Source organism: Coregonus clupeaformis, chromosome 23 (genome assembly GCF_020615455.1).
Source record: "Coregonus clupeaformis isolate EN_2021a chromosome 23, ASM2061545v1, whole genome shotgun sequence".
Classification (NCBI taxonomy): domain Eukaryota; kingdom Metazoa; phylum Chordata; class Actinopteri; order Salmoniformes; family Salmonidae; genus Coregonus; species Coregonus clupeaformis.
The window spans coordinates 47,585,240-47,610,608 of record NC_059214.1 but is presented as its reverse complement, the minus strand read 5'-3'; the positions used below and the strand labels follow the sequence as shown (position 1 = coordinate 47,610,608).

Genomic DNA, 25,369 nt, shown 5'->3' with positions numbered 1-25,369 from the left:
TATAGACTAGGGCATAACAGATTATAAAGTATATAGACTAGGGCATAACATATTATAAAGTATATAGACTAGGGCATAACATATTATAAAGTATATAGACTAGGGCATAACAGATTATAAAGTATATAGACTAGGGCATAACAGATTATAAAGTATATAGACTAGGGCATAACAGATTATAAAGTATATAGGCTAGGGCATAACAGATTATAAAGTATATAGACTAGGGCATAACAGATTATAAAGTATATAGACTAGGGCATAACAGATTATAAAGTATATAGACTAGGGCATAACAGATTATAAAGTATATAGGTTAGGGCATAACAGATTATAATGTATATAGACTAGGGCATAACATATTATAAAGTATATAGACTAGGGCATAACATATTATAAAGTATATAGACTAGGGCATAACATATTATAAAGTATATAGACTAGGGCATAACAGATTATAAAGTATATAGACTAGGGTATAACAGATTATAATGTATATAGACTAGGGCATAACAGATTATAAAGTATATAGACTAGGGTATAACAAATTATAAAGTATATAGACTAGGGTATAACAGATTATAAAGTATATAGACTAGGGCATAACAGATTATAAAGTATATAGACTAGGGCATAACAGATTATATAGTATGTAGACTAGGGCATAACAGATTATAATGTATATAGACTAGGGCATAACAGATTATAAAGTATATAGGTTAGGGCATAACAGATTATAATGTATATAGACTAGGGCATAACAGTCACATATTATAAAGTATATAGACTAGGGCATAACAGATTATAATGTATATAGACTAGGGTTTAACAGATTATAAAGTAGTTTTAGTCTAGGGCATAACATATTATAAAGTATATAGACTAGGGCATAACAGATTATAATGTATATAGACTAGGGCATAACAGATTATATAGTATATAGACTAGGGCATAACAGATTATAATGTATATAGACTAGGGCATAACAGATTATAAAGTATATAGACTAGGGCATAACATATTATAAAGTATATAGACTAGGGCATAACATATTATAAAGTATATAGACTAGGGCATAACAGATTATAAAGTATATAGACTAGGGTATAACAGATTATAATGTATATAGACTAGGGCATAACAGATTATAAAGTATATAGACTAGGGTATAACAAAGTATAAAGTATATAGACTAGGGTATAACAGATTATAAAGTATATAGACTAGGGCATAACAGATTATATAGTATATAGACTAGGGCATAACAGATTATAAAGTATATAGACTAGGGCATAACAGATTATATAGTATGTAGACTAGGGCATAACAGATTATAATGTATATAGACTAGGGCATAACAGATTATAATGTATATAGACTAGGGCATAACAGATTATATAGTATATAGACTAGGGCATAACAGATTATAAAGTATATAGACTAGGGTATAACAGATTATAAAGTATATAGACTAGGGTATAACAGATTATAAAGTATTTAGACTAGGGCATAATAAATTATAAAGTATACAGTGCCTTCGGAAAGTATTCAGACCCCTTGACTTTTTCCACATTTTGTTATGTTACAGCCTTATTCTAAAATTGATTAAATTGTTTTTTTCCCCCTCATCAATCTACACACAATACCCCATAATGCACAAAATACCCCATAATATAATATTTTGTATCACATTTACATAAGGATTCAGACCCTTTACTCAGTACTTTGTTGAAGCACCTTTGGCAGTGATTACAGCCTCAAGTCTGCTTGGGTATGACGCTACAAGCTTGGCACACCTGTATTTGGGAAGTTTCTCCCATTATTCTCTGCAGATCCTCTCAAGCCCTGTCAGGTTGGATGGGGAGCGTCGCTGCACAGCTATTCTCAGGTCTCTTCAGAGATGTTTGATCAGGTTCAAGTCCGGGCTCTGGCTGGGCAACTCAAGGACATTCAGGTTTCCTCCAGATGTGACGCTTGGCATTCAGAACAAAAAGTTCAATCTTGGTTTCATCAGACCAGAGAATCTTGTTTCTTATGGTCTGAGAGTCCTTTAGGTGCCTTTTGGCAAACTCCAAGCGGGCTGTCATGTGCCTTTTACTGAGGAGTGGCTTCTGTCTGGCCACTCTACCATAAAGGCCTGATTGGTGGAGTGTTGAAGAGATTGTTGTCCTTCTGGAAGGTTCTCCCATCTACACAGAGAAACTCTGGAGCTCTTTCAGAGTGACCATCGGGTTCTTGGTCACCTCCCTGACCAAGGCCCTTCTCCCTCGACGGCAAGCTCTAGGAAGAGTCTTGGTGGTTCCAAACGTCTTCCATTTAAGAATGATGGAGGCCACTGTGTTCTTGGGGACCTTCAATGCTGCAGCCATTTTTTGGTACCCTTCCCCAGATCTGTGCCTCGACACAATCCTGTCTCGGAGCGCTATGGACAATTCCTTCGGCCTCATGGCATGGTTTTTGCTCTGACATGCACTGTCAACTGTGGGACCTTATATAGACAGGTGTGTGCTTTTCCAAATCATGTCCAATCAATTGAATATACCACAGGTGGACTCCAATCAAGTTGTAGAAGCATCTCAAGGATGATCAATGGAAACAGGATGCATCTGAGCTCAATTTCGAGTCTCAGAGCAAAGGGTCTGAATACTTATGTAAATAAGGTATTTCTGTTTTTTATTTGTAATACATTTGCAAAAAAATCTAAAAACCAGTCTTCCCTTTGTCATTATGGGGTATTGTGTGTAGATTGATGAGTAAAAAAAAGTAATTTAATCCATTTTAGAATAAGGCTGTAATTTAACAAAATGTGGAAAAGGTCAAGGTGTATGAATACTTTCCGAATGCACTGTGTAGACTAGGGCATAACAGATTATACAGATTATAGGCTAGGGCATAACAGATTATAAAGTATATAGACTAGGGCATAACAGATTATAAAGTATACAGACTAGGGTATAACAGATTATAAAGTATATAGACTAGGGTATAACAGATTATAAAGTATATAGACTAGGGCATAACAGATTATATAGTATATAGACTAGGGTATAACAGATTATAAAGTATATAGACTAGGGCATAACAGATTATATAGTATATAGACTAGGGCATAACAGATTATAAAGTATATAGACTAGGGCATAACAGATTATAAAGTATATAGACTAGGTCTTAACAGATTATAATGTATATAGACTAGGGCATAACATATTATAAAGTATATAGACTAGGGCATAACATATTATAAAGTATATAGACTAGGGTATACCAGATTATATAGTATATAGACTAGGGTATAACAGATTATAAAGTATATAGACTAGGGCATAACAGATTATATAGTATATAGACTAGGGCATAACAGATTATAAAGTATATAGACTAGGGCATAACAGATTATAAAGTATATAGACTAGGGCTTAACAGATTATAATGTATATAGACTAGGGCATAACATATTATAAAGTATATAGACTAGGGCATAACATATTATAAAGTATATAGACTAGGGTATACCAGATTATATAGTATATAGACTAGGGCATAACAGATTATAAAGTATATAGACTAGGGCATAACAGATTATAAAGTATATAGACTAGGGCATAACAGATTATAAAGTATATAGGTTAGGGTATAACAGATTATAAAGTATATAGACTAGGGTATAACAGATTATAAAGTATATAGACTAGGGTATAACAGATTATAAAGTATATAGACTAGGGCATAACAGATTATAATGTATATAGACTAGGGCATAACAGATTATATAGTATATAGACTATGGCATATCAGATTATAATGTATATAGACTAGGGCATAACAGATTATATAGTATACAGACTAGGGCATAACAGATTATAAAGTATATAGACTAGGGTATAACAGATTATAAAGTATATAGACTAGGGTATAACAGATTATAAAGTATATAGACTAGGGCATAACAGATTATAAAGTATATAGACTAGGGCATAACAGATTATAAAGTATATAGACTAGGGTATAACAGATTATAAAGTATATAGACTAGGGTATAACAGATTATATAGTATGTAGACTAGGGCATAACAGATTATAAAGTATACAGACTAGGGCATAACAGATTATACAGATTATAGGCTAGGGCATAACAGATTATATAGTATATAGACTAGGGCATAACAGATTATAAAGTATACAGACTAGGGCATAACAGATTATACAGATTATAGGCTAGGGCATAACAGATTATAAAGTATATAGACTAGGGCATAACATATTATAAAGTATATAGACTAGGGCATAACATATTATAAAGTATATAGACTAGGGTATAACAGATTATAAAGTATATAGACTAAGGCATAACTGTCACAGATTATAAAGTATATACAGTTGAAGTCGGAAGTTTACATACACCTTAGCCAAATACATTTAAACTCAGTTTTTCCACAATTCCTGACATTTAATCCTAGTAAAAATTCCCTGTTTTAGGTCAGTTAGGATCACCACTTTATTTTAAGAATGTGAAATGTCAGAATAATAGTAGAATGAATTATTTATTTCAGCTTTTATTTCTTTCATCACAATCCCAGTGGGTCATACATTTACATACACTCAATTAGTATCTGGTAGCATTGCCTTTAAATTGTTTAACTTGGGTCAAACGTTTCGGGTAGCCTTCCACAAGCTTCCCACAATAAATTTGGTGAATTCTGACCCATTCCTCCTGACAGAGCTGGTGTAACTGAGTCAGGTTTGTAGGCCTCCTTGCTCGCACACGCTTTTTCAGTTCTGCCCACACATTTTCTATAGGATTGAGGTCAGGGCTTTGTGATGGCCACTCCAATACCTTGACTTTGTTGTCCTTAAGCCATTTTGCCACAACTTTGGAAGTATGCTTGGGGTCATTGTCCATTTGGAAGACCCATTTGCGACCAAGCTTTAACTTCCTGACTGATGTCTTGAGATGTTGCTTCAATATATCCACATAATTTTCCTTCCTCATCATGCCATCTATTTTGTGAAGTGCACCAGTCCCCCCTGCAGCAAAGCACCCCCACAGCATGATGCTGCCACCCCCGTGCTTCACGGTTGGGATGGTGTTCTTCAGCTTGCAAGCGACCCCCTTTTTCCTCCAAACATAACGATGGTCATTATGGCCAAACAGTTCTATTTTAGTTTCATCAGACCAGTTGACATTTCTCCAAAAAGTACGATCTTTGTCACCAAGTGCAGCTGCAAATCGTAGTCTGGCTTTTTTATGACGGTTTTGGAGCAGTGGCTTCTTCCTTGCTGAGCGGCCTTTCAGGTTATGTCGATATAGGACTCGTTTTACTGTGGATATATATACTTTTGTAACTGTTTCCTCCAGCATCTTCACAAGGTCCTTTGCTGTTGTTCTGGGATTGATTTGTACTTTTCGCACCAAAGTACGTTCATCTCTAGGAGACAGAATGCGCCTCCTTCCTGAGCGGTATGACGGCTGCGTGGTCCCATGGTGTTTATACTTGCATACAATTGTTTGTACAGATGAACGTGGTACCTTCAGGTGTTTGGAAATTGCTCCCAAGGATGAACCAGACTTGTGGAGGTCTACAATAATTTTTCTGAGGTCTTGGCTGATTTCTTTTTTAATTTTTCCATGATGTCAAGCAAAGAGGCACTGAGTTTGAAGATAGGCCTTGAAATACATCCACAGGTACACCTCCAATTGACTCAAATGATGTCAATTAACCTATCAGAAGCTTCTAAATCCATGACATCATTTTCTGGAATTTTCCAAGCTGTTTAAAGGCACAGTCAACTTAAAAACCGTTACTGTCTTTCAGGGTCAGGAATAGTTCCTTCATCTAATTGTTATATAGAGACAGACAAAATTAGCTCCATATGATACACCACGTGACAAAAAGTATGTGGACACCTACTCGTCGAATATCTTATTCCAAAATCATGAGCATTAATATAGAGTTGGTCCCCCCTGTGCTGTCATAACAGCCTACACTCTTCTGGGAAGGCTTTCCAATAGCTGTTGGAACATTGCTGCGGGGACTTGCTTCCATTCAGCCAGAAGATCATTAGTGAGGTCGGGCACTGATGTTGGGCTGTTAGCCCTGGCTCGTAGTCGGCGTTCCAATTCATCCCAAAGGTGTTCGATGGGGTTGAGGTCAGGGCTCTGTGTAGGCCAGTCAAGTTCTTCCACACCGATCTCAACAAACCATTTCTGTATGGACCTCGCTTTGACCATTATTTATCATCCACCAAACTTTACAGATGGCACTATGCATTGGGGCAGGTAGCGTTCTCCTGGCATCCGCCAAACCCAGATTCGTCCATCCGACTGCCAGATGATGAAGCGTGATTCATCACTCCAGAGAACGCCTTTCCACTGCTCCAGAGTCCAATGGCAGCGAGCTTTACATCACTCCAGCCGACGCTTGGCATTGCGCATGGTAATCTTAGGCTTATGTGCGGCTGCTCGTCCATGGAAACCCATTTCATGAAGCTCCCGACTAACACTTATTGTGCTGACGTTGCTTCCAGAGGCAGTTTGGAACTCGGTAGTGAGTGTTGCAACCGAGGACAGACGATTTTTACACGCTACGCTCTTCAGCACTCAGCGGTCCCATTCTGTGAGCTTGTGTGGCCTACCACTTCGCGGCTGAGCCATTGTTGCTCCTAGACGTTTCCACTTCACAACAACAGAACTTACAGTTGACCGGGGAAGCTCTAGCAGGACATAAATTTGAGTAACTGACTTGTTGGAAAGATGGCATCCTATGATGATGCCACGTTGAAAGTCACTGAGCTCTTCAGTAAGGCCATTCTACTGACAATGTTTGTCTATGGAGATTGCCTGGCTGTGTGCTCGATTTGATACACCTGTCAGCAACGGGTGTGGCTGAAATAGCCGAATCCACTTATTTGAAGGGTTTTCCACATCCTTTTGTATATATAGTATACCTATCAACCCAATCCAGGCGGCAGAGACAGGTCTGCACACTCTTAGAAGAAAGGGTTCCAAAAGGGTTCTTCGGCCGTCCCATAGGAGAACTCTTTTTGGTTCCAGGTAGAACACTTTTGAGTTCCATGTAAAACCCTCTGTGGAAAGGGTTCTACCTGGAACCAAAATTGTTCTACATGGAACCAAAAATGGGTCTTCAAAGGGTTCTCCTATGGGGACAGCTGAAGAACCCTTTTAGGTTATAGATAGCACCTTTTTTTCTAAGAGTGTAGGTTGTGACATCATTTCCTGTTTTAGTAACCCAGAGACCCCAACCCTACAGTCTTAGATCAGGACCAGTACCATCCAGTATCAGGACCAGTACCAGCTCTCCCTACAGTACTAGACCAGGACCAGCCCTCCCTACAGTACTAGACCAGGACCAGTACCAACCCCCCTACAGTACTAGACCAGGCCCAGCCCTCCCTACAGTACTAGACCAGGACCAACCCTCCCTACAGTACTAGACCAGGACCAGCCCTCCCTACAGTACTAGACCAGGACCAGTACCAGCCCTCCCTACAGTACTAGACCAGGACCAGTACCAGCCCTCCCTACAGTACTAGACCAGTACCAGCCCTCCCTACAGTACTAGACCAGGACCAGTACCATCCCTACAGTACTAGACCAGGACCAGTACCAGCCCTCCCTACAGTACTAGACCAGTACCAGCCCTCCCCACAGTACTAGACCAGGACCAGTACCAACCCTCCCTACAGTACTAGACCAGGACCAGCCCTCCCTACAGTACTAGACCAGGACCAGTACCAGCCCTCCCTACAGTACTAGACCAGTACCAACCCTCCCTACAGTACTAGACCAGGACCAGTACCAGCCCTCCCTACAGTACTAGACCAGGCCCATCCCTCCCTACAGTACTAGACCAGGACCAGTACCATCCCTCCCTACAGTACTAGACCAGGACCAGTACCAGCCCTCCCTACAGTACTAGACCAGTACCAGCCCTCCCTACAGTACTAGACCAGGACCAGTACCAACCCTCCCTACAGTACTAGACCAGTACCAGCCCTCCCTACAGTACTAGACCAGGACCAGTACCAACCCTCCCTACAGTACTAGACCAGGACCAGTACCAGCCCTCCCTACAGTACTAGACCAGGCCCATCCCTCCCTACAGTACTAGACCAGGACCAGTACCATCCCTGCTTACAGTACTAGACCAGGCCCAGCCCTCCCTACAGTACTAGACCAGTACCAGTACCAGCCCTCCCTACAGTACTAGACCAGTACCAGTACCAGCCCTCCCTACAGTACTAGACCAGGACCAGGACCAGCCCTCCCTACAGTACTAGACCAGGACCAGTACCAGCCCTCCCTACAGTACTAGACCAGGACCAGTACCATCCCTCCCTACAGTACTAGACCAGGACCAGTACCAGCCCTCCCTACAGTACTAGACCAGTACCAGCCCTCCCTACAGTACTAGACCAGGACCAGTACCAGCCCTTCCTACAGTACTAGACCAGGACCAGTACCAACCCTCCCTACAGTACTAGACCAGGACCAGTACCAGCCCTCCCTACAGTACTAGACCAGGACCAGTACCAGCCCTCCTTACAGTCCTAGACCAGGACCAGTACCAGCCCTCCTTACAGTCCTAGACCAGGACCAATGCTAGGGAATTAGCCAGTAGGTCAGAGGGTGAGATGGGGGTTAGTGATAGTGTCAGCAAAGATGGGGCTGACGCAATTAACAAGATTACGTATTTTGGATTTGTGTCTTAATCTCGTGGGAGCAATAGTCTTTCAATGATACGAGTAGGACATGGAGATGACTGTATCTGTGCAGAGAAAGCTTAAGAAATCCAGTGGATCTGAAGGAGTCCTAATCTACCACCTTCTCTTTTAAAGCATGTGTCTGACACAGATAACTACCAGGTGCCTTTATGGTGATTTTGTCTGTCAGCAGGGAAAAACAGTAGCATCACAGATAGGGCAAGTGAAACATCCAGCACGCTTCAACATGCTATGGTTGATGTCTGTATTGCTCAGGCAGTACCGCTAATTGAGGCAGAGAGAGAGAGAGAGAGAGAGAGAGGCAGAGAGAGAGAGAGGCAGAGAGAGAGCGAGGCAGAGAGAGAGAGAGGCAGAGAGAGAGAGAGGCAGAGAGAGGCAGAGAGAGAGAGAGGCAGAGAGAGAGAGAGGCAGAGAGAGAGAGAGACAGAGAGAGAGAGGCAGAGAGAGAGAGAGGCAGAGAGAGAGAGAGAGAGAGAGAGAGAGAGAGAGAGAGGCAGAGAGAGAGAGAGAGAGGCAGAGAGAGAGAGGCAGAGAGAGAGAGGCAGAGAGAGAGGCAGAGAGAGAGAGAGAGAGGCAGAGAGAGAGAGGCAGAGAGAGAGAGGCAGAGAGAGAGAGAGAGAGAGAGAGAGGCAGAGAGAGAGGCAGAGAGAGAGAGAGAGAGAGAGAGAGAGAGAGAGAGGGAGGGGGGGGGGGAGAGTGAGTATATTAGGCTTCTTTTGAACAGTGGGAGAGCAAGGGTGTAGTGTGGTGGAGAAGCACTGTTAAAGAAGGAGTCTGGAGGACCGGTCTGTTGGCTAGGTACCCACGGAGCATATTGAACAACTCCACAGATAGCTCTTTGTGCTGGGCTCCTTTAGCGCTGCTGCTAAACAACCGTAAGACAAAAGTATCTGGGGTTCCCCCGGTGCAGCGCTGAGAGGTGTTCACCATATGAAGAGGCATAATGGCCAGACCCTGGCCATTCATACACAGCCAAAAGGGTACGCTGGAGATGTATCGAGCAGACTTTTAAATGGAAACTAAAGTAACCTCTCAGACTTCCTATGTGCCTCTTCAGGTCTACATTAAAATGAATACTTTTTGTGGGATCAGCTCTTCAACGCCCACAGATCTGGTGGTGCTGCCCTGTGGTATAGCTGTGGGTGGATACTGCTTCTGGCATTCTGATGGAATTTGCTAAAGGCCCTCTTGAGTGATATCTTATTAATTTGGCTAGTTTTATGTTAATAAAGATAACTTTGATTTTATTGAACACTGGAATATACTACTGAAAACGGATAATTTTCTCAGTTTTATATTGATCAAATTCAATCAATCAAATTCCAACCACAAATGAATGTACAATTTGCACTGGTTACGAAAAGCAACAGCTGAAAAGCCCCTAATTAGACCAATGTTCTTATAATTAAATCATAATATATCAAAGGTATATAAATATAAATTTAAGAGATAAATCAGTTCAACTATAACATAATATGCCATTTAGCAGATGCTTTTATCCAAAGCGACTTACAGTTATGTGTGCATAAATTTTTATGTATGGGTGGTCCCGGGGATCGAATCCACTACCCTGGCGTTACAAGCGCCATGCTCTACCAATTGAGCTACAGAGGAGCATTAATCCAAAGGTCATCGTGTACACACATTGCCTAACTCCTTTTAAATCTAGAATATTCTTAGCACATCTTCGATGTTATGTAATACGCGTACACATGATGATTCACCCTCCGTCAGATGACTGTGATTCTAATGCATGTGACTTGATGGAACCAGTGTCTTCACCGTGTTGATCACACTGTTCAGCTCTAGAAGGTTCTGAGTCAAGCTCACATTGTCTACCTCTCATCCTCCAGGGATTGGAAGGTGCCTCTCTCTGCCCAGCAGAGACAGAATGCTAGCTGAGCATTTTGTCCAGATAAAGCGACAGCTGCAGGAAACCCAATAGCATGTGTGTCCAGGGATCCCGTTTGATTTACCGCTCAGACTGTTTGGGGATTGTAGAAAGTGGATTAAAAGTTGAAAAACAAAATAGTTTCTCCCCTACACAGCACAGGGACTCATCATGTAGAATGTAGTTTACATGATCTACGTCCATGACTGCGAGTCGAACCTCTCTACAGCAACATAAGATATGTGAAAAGATAAGCTGGTATAAAGTAATCAATATTATTAGTAACATTTCTATTTTGGCCAAATTATACCAGAAGTGTTTTGTATTACTTCGGATTACTCTAGCATCTCTGTGGCTCTATGGTTAATAAGACAGAACAGGCTGAGGATTTTGTATAATTCCAGTTAATTTATGAGGAAGTGAAGTGAAGGTAGGTAGCTTAGTGGTTAAGAGCGTTGTGCCAGTAACCGAAAGGTTGCTGGTTCTAATCCCTGCGCCGACTAGGTGAAAAATCTGTCGTTGTGCCCTTGAGCAAGGCACTTAACCCTAATTGCTCATGTAAGTTGCTCTGGATAAGAGCGTCTGCTAAATGACTAAAATGTAAATATAAAACATTGAGGACAATGGGAGGGAGCACTGCAAAGCCCCTGGACTAAGAGGACAGTGGGAGGGAGCACTGCAAAGCCCCTGGACTAAGAGGACAGTGGGAGGGAGCACTGCAAAGCCCCTGGACTAAGATAATCTCAATGAGAAAGAAGCTTCAGGGCCAGGGAGAGGAAATCCCTGAGACCAGGGGAGTCTAGCGGGGAGAGGAGTTAGCAATACACTATGATATTTACACTGCTGCGAAGTCTCATAAGTTATTTTATCGCCTGGCCTCTGCTCTATGAGAAACTAATGCTGTAACAGTAGAGAGACCACAGCTGAGATGGGTAATTAATGGAGAGAGACTATCTGGAACATAGGGAGCAACCAACTTCCTGGTTTATTAGTCCCAACAGGGTATAATAGACCTTATTAACCAGATGTACATGAGAAGTAGAATTCAGTGTTTCCTCTCTCCTCGTGCCGTACTCACTGCTTTATTAGCAGAGACTTCAGTGTGTGTGTGTGTGTCTGTTCAGTGTGTGTGTGTGTCTGTTCAGTGTGTGCGTGTGTGTGTGTCATCTACTTGGCTTGACTAAGTTCAAAGCTGGTTTCATTCAGGCTAAAGGACAGCTGTTTAAGCTGGCTGGACAGCTTTTCAGTTGTGGTCAGTTTCTTGTCTCGAAACATAATAACAAATGTGATGATCTTTAGCCATGTTTTTATATCTTAAGTTTGGATCTTGGCACTGGAATTGAGAGATGACTATGTTTTCGGTCTGTGGTTCACAATGGGACTGGGGTGAATCTAGTGAGGAATGACATGGCTTCAGGACACAAAGTATGCACTGTCAGATGCATGAGCCGGGCTAATTTTAGGCTGTTCTTCAGGGTGGGAGGAATGCCATTTTGTGCAGAGGACGGGCAGTTGGAATTCATCTTACAGTATATAGTGTCTCTAAAATGGTGTCTGTCATTTTTCATACCAAACGGTTTAGAATGCCTGAGAGTACACTGGTTAAAACACTGGTTAAAACACTGGATTAAACACTGGATTAAACACTGGATTAAACACTGGATAAAACTGTTTAAAACACTGGTTAAAATGTCGGTTAAAACACTGGTTAAAACTGTGTTGGATGGTATAATGTACACAGGAGAAGTTTAGAGGTACAGTACAGTATAACACTTGTGACCCTATATTTACTTAGTCTGAATTTAATAAAGGATAACCGCTTGTTGGTGACCCAGGCCGGCAAATTCCAGGGTGGAAATGCCAAGTTCAGGTTGCAGCAGCAGGTCTTTATCCTTCCAGGATACAAAGCTTAGAGCTCCCAGAGCCGGGTTGGGAGGGGTGCTGCGTGTCAGAACAAAGGCATTAAAGCGAGCTGCCCATCACCTCCTCTTTTGTCATAGTGCCACAGATATATTGAATACTGACAGAGAGAGAGAGCGAGAGAGAGAGAGAGAGAGAGAGCGAGAGAGAGAGAGAGAGAGAGAGAGAGAGCGAGCGAGCGAGCTCTGGCTTGGCTGAATGGAGAAAGAGGTCACGTAGTTAAAGCTGGCTGGGAGCCCACGGGTTAGAGTAGGGTAAACTGTGGGGTCAGGGGTGAGAGGTTGGCAGCTGATGAGGAACACAATAGGGATGCCGATACAGAGATGGCTGAAGGAGAAAGAGCTCCCAGCAGCTGTCTTCTCTCTCTTCTCTTTCTTCTCTCTTCTCTGTCTTCTCTCTTCTCTCTCTTCTCTGTCTTCTCTCTTCTCTCTCTTCTCTGTCTTCTCTCTCTTCTCTTTCTTCTCTCTTCTCTGTCTTCTCTCTTCTCTCTCTTCTCTGTCTTCTCTCTTCTCTCTATTCTCTGTCTTCTGTCTCTTCTCTCTTCTCTGTCTTCTCTCTCTTCTCTCTTCTGTCTTCTCTGTCTTCTCTCTTCTCTGTCTTCTGTCTTCTCTCTTCTCTGTCTTCTCTGTCTTCTCTCTTCTCTGTCTTCTCTCTTCTCTGTCTTCTCTCTCTTCTCTTCTCTGTCTTCTCTCTTCTCTCTTCTCTCTCTTCTCTGTCTTCTCTCTTCTCTCTTCTCTGTCTTCTCTGTCTTCTGTCTTCTCTCTTCTCTCTTCTCTGTCTTCTCTGTCTTCTCTCTTCTCTGTCTTCTCTCTTCTGTCTTCTCTCTCTTCTCTCTCTTCTCTTCTCTTCTCTTCTCTTCTCTCTTCTCTCTTCTCTCTCTTCTCTGTCTTCTCTCTTCTCTCTATTCTCTGTCTTCTGTCTCTTCTGTCTTCTCTGTCTTCTCTCTTCTCGGTCTTCTCTCTTCTCTCTCTTCTCTGTCTTCTATCTCTTCTCTCTTTTCTCTCTTCTCTCTTCTGTCTTCTCTTCTCTCTTCTCTGTCTTCTCTCTCTTCTATCTCTTCTCTCTCTTCTCTGGAATGATAGATCAGCAGGACAAGTGGGTGCAATTTCAGTTTATATGACCATTATCATTTGTCATCAGTAAGACTGAGAGCTTCATTAGCAGGGCTGTGGTGTGTGAATGTGCTCTTCTCTTCCCCTGAGAGATAGAGAGACAGACAGAGTGATGAACGGAGGGGACAGATTGAATCAGATTAGAGGGATATCTTCTCCACAGGGGGCTCGCTGACTCCCTAATGTCTTTACCAAACAATAGTGAGACACACACAGAGCATCCACCTGGAACCAGCATCTGGAAAAGGGTAGATCTAGCCTGGTGGTACAGTCTGTTTGTGCTTCAGTCACTGACAACGATAGAATACTTGATACTGTACAGAATAGGACCAGGCTAGGATAGAAGTGTTACTCTGCTAGAAGAGCTGTTAGAAGAGCCTCCCTCCCTCCCCAGTTTAAGTAACTCCCAGACCTTACTGGAGAAGATGGAATAAGGGAAAAAACCCATGGCTCGCCTGTGGAGTGGAACATTTAATTCCAAATGCTGCTATTAGTGGTTTATTTTATTCCAGAAGAATTGTTGAATGAGCTGCATTTACTCATATAGATGTGTTTTGTATTGATTTACAACCCACATGTTTCTAGTAGCTCATATTGTCTGGGGTAATGTGAGAGTCTTGCTGTTTGGGATTCTTTCAAAACTATCCCTTTACATATATATATATATATGGATCTTGGAGAGCTACATGCATACCTCGCTATTTGCTTATTGGCTTGATAAGTGTGTCTTTTACCACAAAGACTCAGGAGCCCTGTCCAGACCAGAGGCGCACGTTAAAGATCCTCTTTTCACTTTGAGTACAGAATAGAAAATCGTCCAGTCTTATATTCCGCTGATGAAGGGATGCAGGCCCTTGGACTTCGAAAAGGAGCCAAAAAAGATTGTACAATTCTACCTGGAAACAACTGCATTAGACCAACTATACTGCCTCTCATAAAGTTTTTGTTTATATACACAGTTGTAACCCAGCCTTGTCCTGGTGCCAGCAGTAAAGTGAAGACACCAAAGGTCTTGAGGCTTTCATCCTCTTGAATATCTGCTTCCTGACTTCCTGTCAAGGTGGAACAGACAGGAAGCAAGGGCAATGTGAAACATCTGCTGCTGCTCACTGCAGCCAATCCCACAGGCCTACTAGAGGTGCAAGCGCTGGGAGTGTGAAGTGTGAAGAGAGGGGAAACATGGCTGCCAGGCATCCCCCAGAGTGGCTTCTCTCCTTCTCCGCCTCCTTCTTCTCTCCTTCTTCTCTCCTTCTTCTCTCCTTCTTCTCTCCTTCTTCTCTCCTTCTTCTCTCCTTATCCACCTCCTTCTTCTCTCCTTCTTCTCTCCTTCTTCTCTCCTTCTTCTCTCCTTCTTCTCTCCTTCTTCTCTCCTTCTTCTCTCCTTCTTCTCTCCATCTCCGCCTCCTTCTTCTCTCCTTCTTCTCTCCTTCTTCTCTTCTTCTTCTCTCCTTCTTCTCTCCTTCTCCTCCTTCTTCTCTCCTTCTCCTCCTTCTTCTCTCCTTCTTCTCCTCCTTCTTCTCTCCTTCTTCTCTCCTTCTCTGCCTCCTTCTTCTCTCCTTCTTCTCCTCCTTCTTCTCCCCTTCTTCTCCTCCTTCTTCTTCCAGACCCAAAACGACAGCAACACAAACATGCAATTAGAGAAGCGCTGAGTCAGGAGATCTGGGGGATTATTTGGTCAAACACTGTGGAGAGAATGTCTACCAGACCAGAGAGTACAACACAATGGGTGGCTTTCACCAACACCAAACCCAGAGAACTAGTCACTTCAGTTGATATGGGTTCTTACTTTTCAAAGAGAAGGTATGGTACTAACTAAAATAAAGAGAGCTAAGGTGAATAACTTTCCAACACAGCCAACAAGTGGACATGGTGTAAAAAACCTGTTAGGCTAATGGAGTTTTAAAGCATAAAGGTCAATGTGTTGGTACGTGTGAATAGACTAATGACGCACCACACATTAACCCTATGGTTTATTTTCAAAGAGGTTGTAGTCCAGACTGAGTGACAATATATCAAACTGTGGCCCCTGAAGTGCCCCTTAAACCAGTTGAAGGAGTTTGGAAATGCTACATGTGTTTTTGATCAGCATTCAAAGGCTGCTAGCTTGAGGTGTAAACAACGTGAATGTTGTGTAGGTCATTTATTATTTAATTGAACTTTAGACACCCTCATTTAAACCTTTACTGGCCATCCAGCATCACTTTATTCCAAATTCACGGTTTGTGAGGTTTTCTTTGCAAATCCATGGATGCAATAATTGTAGTTTATGAAGTTGTTTACCAAACTACTTTCTCAAATCAGTTGTTATAGCATGTCAGTTTTGCTGTAAACTCACATTTCTTCATAAGGGAAGAGGTAAACAATGTTTTCAAACTATGATAGTATCTCTATTATGGCCTTGTAGGAACGAGCGCTACAGATGTAGGATCTTAATATGATCACCCTGTTGCAGGAGAACGTTCCTGCAATGCAGGACATTTCCAACGTATAGTGTATTTGAGGTTTCTGAAATTTGTAATTTCCACTTTGAAATTTCAGACTTGAAAAATCTATCAACCACTAAAACAATGTCCATTAATTATAATCCACATAATAATTCACATTTCCTGTGGCTGCAGGATTATTTTTCTGCTGTAGAAACTGGCTCAAATTAAGATCCTACATCTGTACGTGTGTCTTAGCCCATTGCCTTTGGTTTGACATGGCAAAAGAGAAGTACTAGGCTCATTACTGACAGAAAGACCATTGTGGTTTCATCTCCCTACATGAATCCCTCTGTAATGAATGAGGACAGTTATTCTTTAATGGCATATCCAGTTTTGCAACAATATAAAAAAACGTTAATTTCCACAGAGGATTTAAGTTCAAGAGCCTCAGACGGTCCGTCAAAGCATTAGAACGAGGACTGGGCAACATTAGCTAGACTCCTGAGGTTATTTCGAAGCATAAGAGTTTAATCAAATACTCTCTTAAAGACCATAGCAATGTCTGCTTTACTTCGACATGTGGAATGCATTTTTTAATGGGTTTGGCCCATACGTGTGCACTGTTCACTAGGCTAACTACGAGCGGTAGGTTGAGACAGATACTTCTCCAGATAGATATTCAGTAACTGCAGGGCCAAAATGCTATTTGTGTCAAGCTAAATCTTTTTTCCATTCCATCATTGCATTTCAACTTCTTTTGTTCTTGTTTAGCCACATATTGTAAATGGGTCAACAGACAACAGAATGGATATGCATAATGGGTTTGAGGACCAGTGCTTTCGTGAACAAATCAATGACATCATGGATGGTGCAGCACGCTAGCCATAAAGTCAGAAATACAGAGCATGTTGACCTGTGAAGTCCATCCCGCAAAGTGGGTCAACACAGTCTACCGTGGCATGAAGTTATCTGGGGTTATTGCCAACCTAAGCTTGCTTCATGGTTTACTGGCATAAAAGTCTACCAAAATGCCTGGCTGTTTGTATATTTCCCCACATAACTCATAATTAACTTACTACATTCGCACACACTGTATATATATTTTCTGTTTTATTTTTGACTTTATGTTTTGTTTTACCCCATATGTAACTCTGTGTTGTTGTTTTTTATCGCACTGCTTTGCTTTATCTTGGCCAGGTCGCAGTTGTAAATGAGAACTTGTTCTCAACTGGCTTACCTGGTTAAATAAAGGTTAAATAAAAAATGTAATAAAACAATTCAACTTTATTTCTCTCTGTCATAAAAGAGGGGACAGGATGTTCACAACTTAATTCCTTGGTCCATATTTCATGACAACATCCTCAGGATTAGTTGCTTCAACTTCACCTAAACATTTTACAACCCCACCTCAGCCATCATGTGACAGCTCACTCCCCCTCGACCTTCCCTGACTGAGTCCCCAGTAAAAGGAGTTAGTTAGTGTGGTTGGCATGGTGAGACTGAGGCTGAGAGTGATTTCTGGGCCTGTTCTGTTGTTAGTGTGTATGGATGAATTCTGGCGGGGCTGAGGCCATAGGCTTAAGGCTTGGGAACCTCTTGGTCCATGAGAACTCCTCCTCTGTATGGGGCAGGCAGGGCGCAGGTCTTCACGGGTGAGTGAGCACTCAGGGCCAGTCTCACTCCATAGTGACTGAGCCACAACGCAGCTCCCCGCATTCTACTGTGGTTCATCATCATTCAGATTGTTCCCTTGACAAGGGGGCTGGTAGACACTCTTAACACTGGGGCTGAGTACACAGTGGCACCCTGCTTTGTCACCTATGGCTGGCTGATCTTCTCACAGGGGCGCAGGCTGTCCAAATAGTGTTTTGGGCCCTAATTGGCTATCATGTTTCAGGTGGAGTTCAATTTCAGATTGTTCTCATAGAAAGCTATCCAGTGGTCTGAAAGGCCCACTGGTGCTTCATGAAGACGAACAAAACATAAGTTTACATTGCAGGCTGATGTTATATTTATGAATCATAACAATAGCTAGGTCCTTCATGACTGCACCGTTCTGTGCTGCCTCTGAAAAGTCCGCACATATTGTTGGAGTTAGTATACAAAAGGGAGACATGTTTGAATGTGGAATGTAAAAGGGAGGGAGATATTGTTTTGAAGCTGGTACTTACAGAAAACTGCAATAAACTTACAGTCAGGGTTACAGAGGCCATTCTTTTTAGTATTTTATTTTATTTTAAATCTGGCCTTCCCTTCCTAGATATGGCCTCTTTTCTCGCTAATGTTTTCTCCGGTGTGAATAGGGCAAAATCAAGAATTGATTTGTTGCAGCATAACGTTACTCTGCCCTGTTCTGAACTTGCCTTGAGTGAAATTGGCAGTTCTTAGAAATCTGGAAAAACAGCAATTCCATCATTTAGACATCTGAGACTGTGATAGTTTTGAACAGTGGCTAGAGAGTTACGGTTTGTGTTACAACAGTAATAAAACATTGACCACCTTTACTGCATAACATTTCATATTTAGGATGATTAATGTTAAAACAACAGTCAACTGCTGATGAGCTGAATAAACAAAGCCTGATTTGGCCAGGGCGAGACAGAGGGAAAAACAGAGAGATGGTGAAGGAACGGAATTCTCATGGGGAGTTATACTGTATCTTCAAAGGAGAGAATTGAACTCTATCTCCTGGCCAGAGAAAGAAGAGCTGACAGTGAATAAGGAGGGACATCAGTTTTATTTATTTATTTCACCTTTATTTAACCAGGTAACCCAGTTGAGAACAAGTTCTCATTTACAACTGCGACCTGGCCAAGATAAAGCAAAGCAGTGCGATAAAAACAACAACACAGAGTTACAAATGGGGTAAAAAACCATAAAGTCAAAAAATACAACAGAAAATATATATACAGTGTGTGCAAATGTAGCAAGTTATGGAGGTAAGGCAATAAATAGGCTATAGTGCAAAATAATTACAATTAGTATTAACACTGGAATGCTAGATGTGCAAGAGATTATGTGCAAATAGAGATACTGGGGTGCAAAAAGAGCAAAATAAATAACAATATAGGGATGAGGTAGTTGGGTGGGCTAATTTCAGATGGGCTGTGTACAGGTGCAGTGATCGGTAAGGTGCTCTGACAACTGATGCTTAAAGTTAGTGAGGGAGATAAGAGTCTCCAGCTTCAGAGATTTTTGCAATTCGTTCCAGTCATTGGCAGCAGAGAACTGGAAGGAATGGCGGCCAAAGGAGGTGTTGGCTTTGGGGATGACCAGTGAGATATACCTGCTGGAGCGCAGACTATGGGTGGGTGCTGCTATGGTGACCAATGAGCTAAGATAAGGTGGGGATTTGCCTAGCAGTGATTTATAGATGGCCTGGTGCCAGTGGGTTTGACGACGAACATGTAGTGAGGACCAGCCAACAAGAGCGTACAGGTCACAGTGGTGGGTAGTGTATGGGGCTTTGGAGACAAAACGGATGGCACTGTGACAGACTACATCCAATTTGCTGAGTAGAGTGTTGGAAGCTATTTTGTAAATGACATCGCCGAAGTCAAGGATCAGTGTCATCCTCACTAATGTGTTCGCTTGGCAGTTCTCGCAATCTATTTAATTGGATAATTACAAAGTTCTCCATAATGCCAAGCCTCACATGAACCACTTATATCAATTAGTATCAATCACATCCAAATCGCCACAGAGCTAAATCCTTATATCATCCTACATCTACAATGTTACCAGCATTTCTAACCTATGAGATTTAGCTCATGTAGAGTTAGCTTTAGATGTAGTTAGCCTTAGTGTGTTTCTCCCCCTCATAAGATGACGTAAACTCTTATAGGGGAGGTAAATGAAAAAGCTTGCAGATTTGTGCAGCACTCGTTTGTTGTTGTGAGATCCCTGCTACGTTCACTTCCCTTACCCCTGAGGCTCTCCTCTCCTCTTCTCTCCACTCCTCTCCCGCTGCTCGCCCTCCTCTCTGTGGGGGGGGAGGATCCATGAGAAGACCCACTTGAGCAGCACTCCAACAGCAGGGCCACTCTCTCATTAGGATGCTTTAGGACTAGTCTCCCCATACAGACCCCGGCCACTTCAGACAAGCACAGCACACAGCCAAGACTCCTCTCTCTCTCTCTCTCTCTCGCTCTCTCTCTCTCTCTCTCTCTCTCTCTCTCTCTCTCTCTCTCTCTCTCTCTCTCTCTCTCTCTCTCTCTCTGTCTCTGTCTCTGTCTCTGTCTCTGTCTCTGTCTCTGTCTCTGTCTCTGTCTCTGTCTCTTTCTCTTTCTCTTTCTCTTTCTCTTTCTCTTTCTCTTTCTCTTTCTCTTTCTCTGTCTCTGTCTCTGTCTCTGTCTCTGTCTGTGTGTCTCTGTCTGTCTGTCTCTGGTCTTCTCTCTTGTTGTCTGTTTGTCTATCTCTCTCCGTGTCTGGCTGTCCAGCTATCTGTCCGTCTGTTTCTATCTCTATCTGTCCGTGTTTCTCTGCAGACTCTCTTTCTCCCTTATCATTTCAGACATCTTGTTTCAGACTCTCTTTCTCCCTTATCATTTCAGACATCTTGTTTCAGACTCTCCCTCACCTCTCTCTGGCTCCTCCTATTTTCCAATGTCTCTACCATTCTCATGTTCTTTATTTGTCTTTCACCCATTCCCTCCCTCTCCTTCCTCTTTCACCCGTACAAACATCGGAGACCCTTCTTTTTCTTGTTCGGAGGAGAGGGATCATCCCCCCTTTCTTGTGTCCTTTTATCATTTACATTTACATTTACGTCATTTAGCAGACGCTCTTATCCAGAGCGACTTACAAATTGGTGCATTCACCTTATAGCCAGTAGTACAACCACTTTACAATTATTATTATTATTATTATTTTTATTATTATTAAAAAAAAATTGGGGGGGGTTGGGGTAAGGGGGGGTAGAAGGATTACTTTATCCTATCCCAGGTATTCCTTAAAGAGGTGGGGTTTCAAATGTCTCCGGAAGGTGGTGAGTGACTCCGCTGTCCTGGCGTCGTGAGGGAGCTTGTTCCACCATTGGGGTGCCAGAGCAGCGAACAGTTTTGACTGGGCTGAGCGGGAACTATGCTTCCGCAGAGGAAGGGGGAGCCAGCAGGCCAGAGGTGGATGAATGCAATGCCCTCGTTTGGGTGTAGGGACTGATCAGAGCCTGAAGGTACGGAGGTGCCGTTCCCCTCACAGCTCCATAGGCAAGCACCATGCTCTTGTAACAGATGCGAGCTTCAACTGGAAGCCAGTGGAGTGTGCGGAGGAGCGGGGTGACGTGAGAGAACTTGGGAAGGTTGAACACCAGGCAGGCTGCGGCATTCTGGATGAGTTGTAGGGGTTTAATGGCACAGGCAGGGAGCCCAGCCAACAGCGAGTTGCAGTAATCCAGACGGGAGATGACAAGTGCCTGGATTAGGACCTGTGCCGCTTCCTGTGTAAGGCAGGGTCGTACTCTCCGAATGTTGTAGAGCATGAACCTACAGGGTCGGGTCACCGCCTTGATGTTAGCAGAGAACGACAGGGTGTTGTCCAGGGTCACGCCAAGGCTCTTCGCACTCTGGGAGGAGGACACAACGGAGTTGTCAACCGTGATGGCGAGATCATGGAACGGGCAGTCCTTCCCGGGAGGAAGAGCAGCTCCGTCTTGCCAAGGTTCAGCTTGAGGTGGTGATCCGTCATCCATACTGATATGTCTGCCAGACATGCAGAGATGCGATTCGCCACCTGGTTATCAGAAGGGGGAAAGGAGAAGATTAGTTGTGTGTCGTCTGCGTAGCAATGATAGGAGAGGCCATGTGAGGATATGACAGAGCCAAGTGACTTGGTGTATAGCGAGAATAGGAGAGGGCCTAGAACTGAGCCCTGGGGGACACCAGTGGTGAGAGCACGTGGTGCGGAGACAGCTTCTCGCCACGCCACTTGGTAGGAGCGACCGGTCAGGTAGGGACGCAATCCAAGAGTGAGCCGCGCCGGAGATGCCCAGCTCGGAGAGGGTGGAGAGGAGGATCTGATGGTTCACAGTATCAAAGGCAGCAGACAGGTCTAGAAGGATAAGAGCAGAGGAGAGAGAGTTAGCTTTAGCAGTGCGGAGAGCCTCCGTGACACAGAGAAGAGCAGTCTCAGTTGAATGACCAGTCTTGAAACCTGACTGGTTTGGATCAAGAAGGTCATTCTGAGAGAGATAGCAAGAGAGTTGGCTAAAGACGGCACGCTCAATAGTTTTGGAGAGAAAAGAAAGAAGGGATACTGGTCTGTAGTTGTTGACATCAGAGGGATCGAGTGTTGGTTTTCTGAGAAGGGGTGCAACTCTCGCTCTCTTGAAGACGGAAGGGACATAGCCAGCGGTCAAGGATGAGTTGATCAGCGAGGTGAGGTAGGGGAGAAGGTCACCGGAGATGGTCTGGAGAAGAGAGGAGGGGATAGGGTCAAGCGGGAAGGTTGTTGGGCGGCCTGCCGTCACAAGTCGCATGATTTTATCTGGAGAGAGAGGGGAGAAAGAAGTCAAAGCATAGGGTAGGGCAGTGTGAGCAGGACCAGCAGTGTCATTTGGCTTAACAAACGAGGATCGGATGTCGTCAACCTTTTTTTTTCAAAGTGGTTGACGAAGTCATCCACAGAGAGGGAGGAGGGGGGTTGGAGGATTCAGCAGGGAGGAGAATGTGGCAAAGAGCTTCCTAGGGTTAGAGGCAGATGCTTGGAATTTAGAGTGGTAGAAAGTGGCCTTAGCAGCAGAAACAGATGAAGAAAATGTAGAGAGGAGGGAGTGAAAAGATGCCAGGTCCGCAGGGAGTCTAGTTTTCTTCCATTTCCGCTCAGCTGCCCGGAGCTCTGTTCTGTGAGCTCGCAATGAGTCATCAAGCCACGGAGCTGGATGGGAGGACCGAGCCGGCCAGGAGGATAGGGGACATAGAGAGTCAAAGGATGCAGAAAGGGAGGAGAGGAGGGTTGAGGAGGCAGAATCAGGAGATTGGAGGAGAAGGATTGAGCAGAGGGAAGAGATGATAGGATGGAAGAGGAGAGAGTAGCGGGAGAGAGAGAGCGAAGGTTGCGACGGCGCATTACCATCTGTGTAGGGGCAGAGTGAGTAGTGTTGGAGGAGAGCGAGAGAGAGAAGGATACAAAGTAGTGGTCGGAGACATGGAGGGGAGTTGCAATGAGATTAGTAGAAGAACAGCATCTAGTAAAGATGAGGTCAAGCGTATTGCTTGCCTTGTGAGTAGGGGGGGACGGTGAGAGGGTGAGGTCAAAAGAGGAGAGGAGTGGAAAGAAGGAGGCAGAGAGAAATGAGTCAAATGTAGACGTAGGGAGGTTGAAATCCCCCAGAACCGTGAGGGGAGTTATGTGGGAGTTGGAAGTCACCAGATGGAGGGGAGACAGTGGTCAGAGATTGTTGCCATGGGAGCAGGGGGCATATGGTGCAAATCAGAATATGAAGGGCCTTCCCCCCCTACTAAACTCACCCCTCCCCCTCCCACTCCCGCCCTGCAACTGTGGTTGGATGAGTGGCTAGTGATTGTGTGCTGACATCCATTCTACCCCATTCTCCCTTGTTCTCCCCCATTCCCCCTTATTCTCCCGCATGCCCCCTTATTCTCACCCATTCTCTTTTATTCTCCCCCATTCCCCCTTATTCTCCCCCATTCTCCCCCTTATTCTCCCCCATTCCCCCTTATTCTCCCCCATTCTCTTTTATTCTCCCCCATTCCCCCTTATTCTCCCCCATTCTCCCCCTTATTCTCCCCCATTCTCCCCCATTCCCCCTTAATCTCCCCATTCTCCCCCATTCTCCTTTATTCTCCCCCATTCCCCCTTATTCTCCCCCATTCCCCCTTATTCTCCCCCATTCTCCCCATTCCCCCTTATTCTCCCCCACTCCCTTTATTCTCCCCCATTCTCCCCCTTATTCTCCCCCATTCTCCACCATTCCCCCTTATTCTCCCCCATTTCCCCGTATTCTCCCCCATTCTCCTTTATTCTCCCCCATTCCCCTTATTCTCCCCCATTCTCCCCCATTCCCCCTTATTCTCCCCCATGCTCCCCCATTCCCCCGTATTCTCCCCCATTCTCCCCCATTCCCCCGTATTCTCCCCCATTCTCCCTTATTCTCCCCCATTCCCCCTTATTCTACCCCTTATTCTCCCCAATTCCCCCTTATTCTCCCCTATTCTCCCCCATTCTCCCCCATTCCCCATTATTCTCCCCCCATTCCACCTTATTCTCCCCCTTATTCTCCCCCATTCCCCTTATTCTCCCCCTTATTCTCCCCCATTCTCCCCCATTCCCCTTATTCTCCCCATTCTCCCCCATTCTCCTTATTCTCCCCCCATTCTCCCCCTTATTCTCCCCCATTCTCCCCAATTCCCCCTTATTCTCCCCCATTCCCCCTTATTCTCCCACTCATTCTCCCCCATTCCCCCTTATTCTCCCCCATTCTCCCTTATTCTCCCCCATTCCCCCATATTCTCCCCCATTCTCCCCCATTCCCCCTTATTCTCCCCCTATTCTCCCCCATTCCCCCTTATTCTACCCCATTCCCCCACAGCAGCACACAACACTGAGTGGGGCTTTCATCCAGTGAAGCCCCCCAGCAGCCAAAGAAGGGGGTCCCTACTCTCTCCCACACATATCACCTCCTGTGATGGAACCAGACCATTCTACCAGGCAGGCAGGCAGGCAGGCAGGCAGGCAGGCAGGCAGGCAGGCAGGCCCCTGATTGTCATTCATGGTGCGCCTCCCTGAGTCCAAGACGCCTCCACGGAGGGAGTGTCTATAGGGGGCGAGCAGGGGGGTCGAGGCGATGTGTGTGTATGTGAGGGTGTGTGTGTGAGGGGTGTGTGTGTGTGAGGGTGTGTGTGTGAGGGGTGTGTGGTTGATGGGACAAGTGGATCCATAGCTACCCAGTCTGAGTGCCCAAACAGTCAGTCAGTGCAAATAAAGCAGACCTAGAATATTTCCTGGGAAAGTGGGATTTCAAGTGATGTATGGAGGAGTATAAGGTTAGCTGGCAGCGTTGTTTCTGGAGCTGTGCTTCAGTCAGTCAGGGCAGAACCAGAGAGAGAGAGAGAGGGAGAGAGAGGGAGAGAGAGAGAGAGAGAGAGAGAGGGAGAGAGAGAGAGAGAGAGAGAGAGAGAGAGAGGGAGAGAGGGAGAGAGGGAGAGAGAGAGAGAGAGAGAGAGAGAGAGAGAGAGAGAGAGAGAGAGAGAGAGAGAGAGAGAGAGAGAGAGAGAGAGAGAGAGAGAGAGAGAGAGAGAGAGAGAGAGAGAGAGAGA

At 44.1% G+C, this 25,369-nt stretch overlaps 1 protein-coding gene across 2 annotated transcripts in view; it reads left to right on the top strand.

Annotated features, from left to right (window-relative positions):
- LOC121536470 (neuronal membrane glycoprotein M6-b) overlaps nucleotides 1-25,369 on the top strand; it is a 78,278-nt gene that overhangs the window by 25,627 nt on the left and 27,282 nt on the right. Inside the window, exon 1 of one of the 2 annotated variants that reach the window (XM_041843760.2) lies at nucleotides 25,364-25,369. This exon is cut by the window's right edge and continues 152 nt beyond it. The exons of the other annotated variant lie outside the window; for it this stretch is intronic. The gene's annotated coding sequence lies outside the window, so the exon portion shown is untranslated. Of the gene's footprint in view, nucleotides 1-25,363 lie in introns of those variants that run through there. 2 annotated transcript variants of the gene reach the window in all.